The 11053-nt window shown below is 40.2% G+C and overlaps 1 non-coding gene across 1 annotated transcript; it reads right to left on the reverse strand.

Moving 5' to 3' along the window:
- Window positions 1–985: 985 nt before the first annotated feature.
- Window positions 986–1092, reverse strand: LOC131228283 (small nucleolar RNA R71). Its single transcript, XR_009162794.1, has one exon. It is a non-coding gene; the product is annotated as a small nucleolar RNA R71 (small nucleolar RNA).
- Window positions 1093–11053: the final 9961 nt, after the last annotated feature.

Raw genomic sequence — 11053 nt, forward strand, 5'->3', positions numbered from 1 at the left:
TTAGGATAAGATTAGGATTTTATTAACTTTAGTTTTAGATTTTTTCTATTTGATTTTTAGAACTAACTTGTTTCCTATTTTGTAGGCCTTTAAGATAGAAATCTCTATTTTGGTACACTCCTTCCCTACTCTCTATTTTTCAATTTTCTTGTAGTAATTTACTTTTTAGTTTAGGCTTTCCTAGTTTACTTTAGAAATTTCCGTTTTTCTTTAAAGAATACTTTCTTTTAGAAATTACTTTACTGTTATTTTTCTTTTAAAGTATCGTTTCTCTCCTTTATAGAATCTAACTTATTCTTGTTTTATTTTGCAGGTCCTTAACTTAGGAGCCTCAATTTGGTAATTCCTTTCCAATTCTCCCTCTCTTTCGTTTTAGATTTTCTTTTTTCCTTCCTTAGGATTAGGCTGTGAATTGAGGGCTGCGAGTGTTTCATGCCCAAGTGGGCCCGTGACGACACTCGACGTCTCTTGACTGAAGGAGGAGTGGTTGAGGGGTTGACTATCCATCGCAGGATTAGACACCGCTCGAAATCCCCTGAGTTAACTGAGGTTATGGCTGAAGACCAACCTCCTCTACTTCCACCCAGGGTGGAGGATAACCATGATGAGAATGAGGTGCAACAGGCACCCCCGCCTCGTACTTTACGAGATTTTCTACAACCGGCGGGAGTGAGTACGCCCTCATGCATGATTTTTCCTGAAAACACAGGACAAATGGACATCAAGCCCGGAGTTATCCAACTCCTTCCCAAATTCCATGGACTTGAATCTGAAAGTCCGTATTTACATTTGAAAGAGTTCGATGAGATAATAGCTACATTATGTTTTCCTAATGTATCTGAGGATTAGGCTGAAACTCTTTCCTTTTTCCTTAAAAGAGAAAGCTAAGACGTGGTTACATTCACTACGTCCTAGATCCATTGGCACGTGGAACGACATGCAGAGGGAATTCATAAAAAAATTCTTCCCACATCATAAAACGATTACCCTCAGAAAAGCGATCATGAACTTTGCCCAAAAGGAAGATGAAACATTCTTTCAATGTTGGGAAAGGTTCAAAGATTTGGTCAGTTCATGCCCACAACACGGATTTGAAACGTGGCGCATTACAAATTTTTTCTATGATGGACTGACATCTTCCATGCGCCAAATGGTCGAGACAATGTGTAATGGAGAGTTCATTAATAAAGATATCGACGAGGTATGGGACTACCTCGACAGTTTGGCTGAAAAAACACAATCTTGGGACTATTACCCAAAGTCGAACACCACGTCTAGGCCGACTCAATTAAAGGAGAAAGGTGGATTATACCTCTTGAAAGAAGAGGATGATCTCAAGTGTAAAGTGACTACGCTCATAAGGAAAGTTGAGGCCATGGAAGGAAAGAAGGATAAGGTCAATGAAATTGTTTGCGGCATTTGTGATTGCAACATTCACACAACTGAAAACTGTCCTACAATACCTGCCTTTCGAGGAGTGTTGAATGAACAAGCCAATGCCGTAAATAACTATCAAAGACCTTTTACTGGACCTAACTCCAACACATACAATCCTGGCTGGAAAAATCATCCAAACTTTAGTTGGAGGAATGGACAAACGGCGACTCCTCCAGGTTTCTTCAATCAAAATCCAAATCAAGTGAAACCTCAAGAGGAACCGGTTCAAAATCCTATACAATAGCTGGCTCAGGCAATGCGGGGAATTACAGATTTTATGCAAAAGATAGATTCTCATATGACGGTTATAGAAAAGGGGATGCTTCCTGCACAACCTCTCCCCAATCCTAAACCGCAGTACGAAAATAATGATTCCAGCTCTTCAAATCAGATGGGGCATGCTAAATCCATCACCACTCTTAGGAGTGGGAAGATCATTGATAAAACTCTTCCGCTTAGGCCCGAAAAGCCTCAAGAACCAAAAGAGGATAACAATAATGGATCCAGTGATGCCCCACAAAAAGTAGAACCGGAACTTCTAGAGAAGCCAGTTGCTCCATTCCCCCAACGGTTGGTTTCACCAAAACCTCTCTCTAACTCTCAAGATATCCTAGAGGTGTTGAAACAGGTGAAAGTCAACATTCCTCTACTTGATGTCGTTAAACAGATACCTTCATATGCCAAATTCCTAAAAGACTTATGCACGACCAAAAGACGGAAAATTATTCAAAAGAAAATCTTCTTGACTGAGAAAGTGAGTGCCATCCTGAAGCAAGACGTGCCACAGAAATTCAAGGATCCCGGTAGCCCAACCATATCATGTGTAATCGGGAACCATCGAATTGATCACGCACTTCTTGACTTAGGAGCGAGCGTCAATTTGATTCCCTACTCGGTATACAAGCAGTTAGGTTTGAGTGAATTAAAATCCACCCTAACCACACTACAACTTGCTGATCACTCCGTTCGTGTACCAAGAGGGATAATTGAGGATGTGTTGGTCCAAGTTGATAGATTTTACTACCCTGTAGATTTTATCATCCTGGACACCGAACCCATCAATAACATGAGCACTCAGATTCCCGTCATTCTTGGTCGCCCATTCCTTGCCACGTCAAATGCAATTATCAATTGTAGGAATGGTATCATGACTATGTTTTTTGGAAATTTGACATTGGAGTCAAACATTTTTTTAATAACGGCAGAAACTGAGAGGATGATGACGAGTTCCACGACATTAACATGATTGACTCTTTCGTGGAAGATACGAAACCTCAGACCTTATCCTCCGACCATCTAGAGACGTGCCTGGCCCACTCCCATGATTTTGCTGATGACATGATTAGGGAGACGTGCGCCTTGCTTGATATTGCACCGGTACTTGCAGTTCACCGATCGAGGCCACAAAATGAAGAATTGCCACAAACCGATGTAGTGCCTCTACCGTCTAACCTCAAGCCGCCGAAGCTTGACCTAAAACCTTTGCCCTCTGATTTGAAATATGCATATTTGGGTCAAGATGAGACATACCCGGTGGTGATCTCTGCCCACCTGGAGAAAGAACAAGAGAGTATGCTTATATCTACTCTCATTGAGCATAAAGGAGCCCTGGGATGGACGATAGCGGACCTCAAGGGAATCGATCCCTCGATTTGTACTCACCACATATATCTTGAGGATAATGCAAAAACCGCTCGGCAACCACAACGTAGACTAAATCCAAACATGAAGGAAGTGGTTAAGGCCGAGGTTCTTAAACTATTGGACGTGGGTATTATATACCCTATATCTGATAGTCAATGGGTGAGTCCAACTCAAGTGGTCCCTAAGAAGTCCGGAATCACCATCGTAGCCAATGCTAATAATGAACTCGTGCCAACTAGAGTCACTACTGGTTGGAGAATGTGCATTGACTACAGGAAGTTGAATACCGTCACGAGGAAAGACCACTTCCCTTTACCATTCATTGATCAGATCCTGGAAAGGTTAGCTGGTCATTCCTATTACAGTTTTCTTGACGGGTATTCAGGCTACAACCAGATAGAGATAGCCCCTGAAGACCAGGAAAAGACTACATTTACATGTCCCTACGGCACCTTTGCCTATCGAAGGATGCCATTCGGACTATGTAATGCCCCTGCCACTTTTCAGCGATGTATGCTTAGTATTTTTTCTGACATGGTGGGGCAATATTTAGAGGTCTTCATGGACGATTTCTCTGTTTACGGTCCATCTTTCAGCAAGTGCTTGGAAAGTCTTAAATGTGTGCTGAAAAGATGTGAAGAGAAGAACTTGGTACTTAATTGGGAGAAGTGCCATTTCATGGTTCAAGGGAATTGTCCTTGGGCATATCATCTCGTCCAAAGGAATCGAGGTAGATAAGGCAAAAATAGATCTTATCTCTAACCTACCTCCACCCAAGAACATCGAGACGTGCGATCCTTCTTAGGACACGCAGGATTTTACAGCGATTCATAAAGGACTTTAGTCTTCTCTCTCGCCCTTTATGTAATCTTCTTCAAAAGGATGCTCCGTGCGAGTAGATTGGCAATGCCCGGAAGCTTTCACCAAGCTTAAGGGCACGTTAACCACCGCACCTATCATGCGACCCGACCCATTTGAGGCCCTCCTTTTGAGCTTATGTGCGACGCTTCGATTATGCTCTTGGGGCGGTCCTAGGCCGAGAAAAGATAAGAGACCCTACGTCATCTATTACACGAGTAGGACTTTAAATCCGGCCCAAGTGAATTACTCAATTACAGAAAAGGAACTTTTAGCAGTAGTGTTCGCCTTGGACAAATTTAGGTCCTATTTGATCGGGTCCAAGATCATTATCTACACAGATCATGCGGCACTTAAGTATCTTCTTTCTAAGAATGATTCTAAGCCCCGCCTGAAAAGATGGATCCTTCTACTCCAAGAATTTGATTTGAAAATTAAAGATAAAAAGGGAGTAGAGAACGTAGTGGCCGATCACTTTCTCGCCTTAATACCTCCGATTCCCTTGAGGCGACCCATATCGATGATATGTTCCCTGATGAACAACTGTTCAGAGTCTCCCATTCACCTTGGTTCGCTGATATTACTAATTATCTTGCCACAGGTTCCATACCGACACATTGGACTGCGCAAGATAAGAAGAAATTCTTCACCGAGGTGCGCAACTTTTTCTGGGATGATCCTTACTTATTTAAATATTGCCCGGACCAAATTCTAAGGAGATGTGTACTAGACGATGAGCAGAGCATCATCTCCTTTTGTCACTCAGAGGCCTGTGGTGGTCACTTTTCTCGCTAAAAAGACCACGGCCAAGATTCTCGCAGTGTGGCTTTTCTTGGCCCACTATGTTTAGGGATACTCATGAGTTTTGCAAAGCTTGTGAGCGTTGTCGAAATTGGGAGCATTGTCCGTCGAAATATGATGCCTTTGAATCCCATTCTTATCATTGAAGCATTTGATTCTTTGGGGCATCGATTTCATGGGACCATTCCCCAATCCTTTGAAAATCTGTATATTTTGCTCGCCGTAGATTATGTCACTAAATGGGTCGAAGCAATTCCGTGTCGAAATAATGACCATCGCATGGTCATTAAATTCTTAAAAGAGAACATCCTTTCGTGGTTCGGTACACCTCGAGCCATCATTAGTGATGGGGGTTCACACTTTTATAATAGACCATTCGAGAGCTTAATGAAGAAATACGGTATCTCTCATAAGGTGAGCACCCCATACCATCCACAAGTTGACAAGCTGAGATTTTCAATAGGGAAATCAAACATATATTAGAGAAAACGGTTAACCCTGATCTTAAGGATTGGTCAATCCGATTGACCGATGCCTTATGGGCATACCGTATTGCTTTTAAAACCCCTATTGGAACGTCTCCCTTTAGACTTGTCTATGGGAAAGCTTGTCACTTGCCTGTGGAGTTAGAACATAAAGCATATTGGGCGATCAAAAATCTTAATTTCAACGACAACGCTGGCTCGCTACGCAAACTTCGCAATTGAATGAACTTGAAGAAATCCTAACGATGCATACGAGAATTCGAGAATTTACAAGGACAAGATGAAAGCATTTCATGATCAACATATTCTACGAAAATCATTCACGCCAGGCCCAAAAGGTCCTTTTGTATAATTCTCGATTACATCTCTTTCCGTGTAAGCTTCGATCTCGTTGGACCGGCCCTTACATTGTTGTTACTGCTTATCCTCATGGGGCCGTCGAGATAAGAGATCCCGACAATGGCAAGGAGTTTAAAGTAAATGGACATCGTTTAAAGCCATTTGTTGAGAAATTTGATTCAGAGGACATGTCCATGCCTTGACTGATCCTGTTTACCAGGACTGATCTCCTAGTCCGATGGAGGTATAGGTAGGTTTATCGCTTTCATAGGATTATGGTAGTTGCTTTGGTCTGGCTGAAGACGTAAACTTAGCGCTCCTGGGAGGCAACCCAGCTCTTCATTTCATTTCAATTCATTAGTTCAATGTTTGTGGGTAGCATTGCCGCAAACCCTCACGAGACTACAACTCGTCCACTAGGGGTAACCTAGGGGTTTAAAGGCTTGTTGCATGCGCTAAATGTAATCGAGAGCACCTGCGAAAGTGGTATAGGTAGGATTTTATTTTTGTTAGTTTTGTGTCACTTTCTCTCTCCTGCTGACCGGATTCCATGCTGCGATCTCTTGGAAAAGTCTTTTGATTCTTTCGTCCAGGTACTATCTTTCCATCACTCCTCTTATATTTTGTTGTCCCATGTGCATTGCATGCTTATTTTTTTACATTGAGGACAATGTAGATTTTAGGTTGGGGGTGGGAGATTAGGTTTCCTAATCAGTATTTTCTTGGTCTTGAGCAAAAATTGTGAAATTTTTTAAATTTTTCTGGACTTTCTTGTGAATTCAAAGGGATTTTTACGGCCATCTAGGGCACTTGGAATTTCAAGATACGTGATGTTGGTAATTTAAGACGCTTGGATTCAGATCTGTTGGATTTCATAGTTAAGTTTGAATTGATAATCCAAAATTAGAAGTTGTAAACATTGATTGAGTTATGATCTCACATGTCACATCTCGCTTTCACATTGAGGTTTCAGTTTGATATTGAAGGATTTACTTGGTACTCACTAAGCTTGAAAGGAACCAACCTGAGAAATTGAAAGGATTGGGTGAATGGTCTACACCATAGGTTTGCTCCCTATAGGTGTAGATTTAATTCCCTATGAATAATATGTGAAAAATTTGGGTGTACAGTCTTCATCATAGGTTTGCTCCCTGTAGGTGAGGATTTGATTCCCTTTCTTGGCGTTACTTTTAATGGAAAAATCCAAAGCTGGATGAATGAAAAGATGATATGTGAGGGAAGTGTTGTTTTATCAAGAATCTTATTATAGGTTACCAATGATATCCTGAAAAAGAGAAGTGAATGTTAATGATGATAAGCTGAGATTACACTGTATGCTCATAGATCTCAATGATTAGAATTTTTCTAATTAATGGAATAATACCTTGAAATTGATTATGAAGTTTACCGTGTGCTTGAGTCTAAGAGAAAGTAATATCCAACATTCATGAATCTGAGAATTCTCATATCTGGATTATTCTACAAAAATCACTCGAGTTTATAAAAATTGTTCTATAATTCTCAACTTATTTTTCGCATACTTTGCTCGACTAGCAAAATGCTGGTTGGGGGTTGTGTTGAGGGTCAAATATTGCATATCGGACCCAGTTGTTGCCTAGATTTATGAACATGGTACCATTTAATATCTCATTTTAATCGTGTTTCTGTTGCAAGGTGGAATCAGGAGCGTGGACTGAAAAAATAGTATCAAATGCATGGATTTGACGCTCCAGAATCACCAAGGCAAGGGACGGACTCTAGGAGACCAAGAGCGACAAAATTATACACCAGGGGTCCGAGGAAAGCAGGCCATTCACATTAAAGAGGTCCGAAATTGGTGAAAAATGCAAGATCACGGGGTTCTCGCCATCCGATCAGCTCAAAACTTTATACATGGCTCGAGGACCAAAACTAACCGTACACGTCAAATTTCAGCCATTGGATCCTCGTGAAAGTGGTTGAACTAACAGATCAGTCTATAAAATCCTGATTTGGGGCACCCGCTGTCCAGATACGCTTTAACTTTGGTCCCCACGGTTCAAATGAAATGGAGAACAAGATGAATGGTGTGGATTTCTCATAATCATTATACAGTATATACTACACTTTTTGCACTAAGAGTGCATGGCAACACAGACTCTGTTTACGTGAACTCTTTTTCTGTCATGAAACAGGGGCGCCGGTCGATCTCTATGGGCCACCATCATGGTCCAGATGACTGATCCAGACAGTCCATGAGAATCACAAGGGCCATATCATTCATGCCTAGGTGGCAAATTTCCAAAAGTCCCGAAGATCCATTCTTGATCGTCCAAAAGCAAGATGGACGGTGAAGGGATCTGATACAATGGGCCATGCAGAATTTTAAGAAAACCCACCCTTCCTGACCTGTTTTTCGTCAGGAATCCAATGAACGGGGTGGATTTCTCTAAAAACTATACTGTGGGGCCCACCGATTGTCACAGCGTTTCCTGCTTACGCATGGACGAGCGTCCGTGAAAAACGGCCACAGTGGGCCGTTCTGTGATCACTATCAAGGCCGGATCAGTGATCCGGACCGTCCAGAGGATTCTCAAGATAAGGAAGGTTCCAACCATGATGTCAGACGGGTAAGGTAGATGATCGGCCACTCGAGACGATTCGTCGAATGCAAGGATGTATACGGTTTTCCCTGTGCAAAACAGGAAGTCCAGCTCCGTTACAAACATGCTGCGTAAAGAGGAATGCGGAAGCCCTTCTCATCACGCAGCCATCACCTCCATCAGCCTATAAAGAAAGCCGTGGAGGCCAAGAGAAGTTGTCTTTTTTTTGGGGGAACGAAGGAAGAGAAACGGAGAGAAAAACGGGGAGCCAAGAACGGGTGGAGGACGGATCGGTTTGGCTTATTGCACAAAAGAGAGAAGTTGGAGTTTGGTATTTTTTATTTATTTATTTTTCTTTTTATTTTATTTTGCTTTGTTTTGGATCCAGCCCATTCATGTTAGGCTAAACCTCTTAGCTAGGGCTAAGAGGTGAAGCTGTAGCGAGATGGGAGAGTTTATTCTATGCATTTAATTTAAAATTGCTGAACTTAACTTGATTTTTAAGTTGATAATTCAAGGAATATTTTCTCAGTATTTAATGGTCTGTTGTGACTGAAATTACAATGGATTTGCAATTGCTTTGAATATTTCTCTTCCTTTTTTAATGTTTATGACGTCAGGAGGCCCTGTTGTTCACCATTGCTCCATGGGCATGATAGGATGACAGTACCCTTCCGATCTTCATACATTGTTGATTGGTTGGTAATTAGTTTAATCCTGTTGTTTACTTTGTCTCATGGGCATGGTTAGATGATGGAATCCATTCTAATTCATACACCTTTCATCTCTTGAAACCTATATCAATGGCAGTTCAGTAAATTTTCATAATTTGTGATAGTGGCATAAGATCTCCCGATCTCTACAAGTGGAGCCTCTGAATCCCTAGTTTTCTTCCTCTGAATTCCTTAAAGTTTTAGATAATTATTCCACAATTATTCCTTAAATTTACATTTGATTTTGATTACATCTTAGGCTAGTTCTAGTTCTACTTGGTTTCAGATAAACGTACAAGTTTCAGTCCTGTGGATTCGACCTCGGTCTTACCGAGTTTATTACTACATCACAACCCTGCACTTGGGGAGTGAACAAGTTTTTGGCGCCGTTCAGGAAGTGAGCGTAGTATCTTTACACACACTTTACTTTCTGAGATTTTATCACTAAGACCCCACATAGACAGAGAGTTTACAATGTCATTCAATCTTGTATAAAAGTCCATAAACATTTCATTTTCTTCCATATAAATTTCCTCAAATTTAGTTGTGAGGAGTTGGACTTTAGATTTCTTGACAATTGATGTACCCTTTTGTGTCATTTCTAAAATATCTCAAGCTTGCTTTGCAGTATTACAGGATATAATTCTTTTGAACTCATCCATTGATAGTGCGCAATTGATTGTATTTAGTGCTTTTGCATTAACACTACTCTCATTTTTTTGAAGAGTGGTCCATGAGAAATATAGTGTTACTCTCATCGATTTTGAAGCATCGATACCAGTCACTTCAGTAGTAGGTGGGATCCATTCAGTCACTGTGGCTTGCCACACACTCTCATCCATTGATTTGAGGAAAATCCTCATCCTGGCTTTCCAATAGGCATAGTTGGAGCCATCAAATGGTGGAGGCCTAGTGACTGAAAGGCTATTAAAATTTGACATCTTATATATATCTTAGATCGTTAGCTCAGGAAATGAATCTAAGAATAAAGAATTAAAAACGAGTTATTAGGCTTTGATACCACTTGAAACGACCTAGCTATAAGTCTTAGAGGGGGGGGGGGGGTGAATAGGACTATGCCAAGTTAAAATAATAACAGCGGAGTAAAAGAGTATGATAGCTAAATAAAGGAAATCAATTCACAATGCTGAAATAAAAAGTAGCCTTACTAATCAAGTATTGAGACGTTGATACAAATGTTGTTCTAAGGACAACCTTACACTATAAAAACCAAGGGTTTATGGCAGGACAACCTTATTTCTAGAACGTTCTTTGTATCAAAATTTCAAACTGAAAAGGAAATAAAAGAATTAGCAAGAAATAAATTATAAACTATTACAACATTCTCACAATGCTAGAAATATAAATATTACAACATTCACATTCACATCCACACATACATCCCCCAAATCTGAATGATAAAAGATATAGAAATTAAACAAACATTCAAATCACACAACACAAGAAATTATAGTGGTTCGCCTATGTGTACACCAACTGTTAAGCAATAGCCATACAGCTACTTCACTCCTAATATCCTCACACAGGGGATATCAGTGTTCACTATCAAAATAGGTTTCACAGGTTCACCTAAAACCTTCACAATTGTGTCTTTTAAATGGGCTTACACAATTCAAAAACCCCTCTTTCTGAGTTTTCTGGCTTTCCTCAGATAACCAGTACAATGAGATTTTTCTGGGGAATCCCAAAAGAAACCAAAAAGAATGTAAATTACAATAATGTAAAATACCTAGATTTCTCTTTTTCTTTGAAGCAGCTCGGAAGAACCAATCGGGGTAGAAGTTCGAATATAGAAGTTCAATGTCCAATACTCACTTTAAAATGGTTCTAGGTTCGAATTGATTTTAAATTAAACCAGTTGGGCTTAACTTTATTTGATTTTGATTCCAAGAAGACGGAATATAGAAATTCCTCTTTCAAATTAGATTGGAATGTAGAAACAAAATCAAATGCATAACCTAACAAAAAGAGAATATTGAATAAGCGCAAAGTAGCTTAAAATGAACACAAACTTATCTCAGAGTGAAGGCTTGAATTTTCTTGAATTAAGTTATCAATCTCTAAAATTCGTACTCTATTTATAGATACAAAAACCTCATCTATGACTGGTCTTGAAAACACTTCGACTGGTCGTAGAACCAATGACATTTTAAAATTTTGAGCGCTATCTGAA

The sequence above is a fragment of the Magnolia sinica genome, chromosome 15 (genome assembly GCF_029962835.1).
Source record: "Magnolia sinica isolate HGM2019 chromosome 15, MsV1, whole genome shotgun sequence".
NCBI classification, from domain to species: Eukaryota; Viridiplantae; Streptophyta; class Magnoliopsida; order Magnoliales; family Magnoliaceae; genus Magnolia; species Magnolia sinica.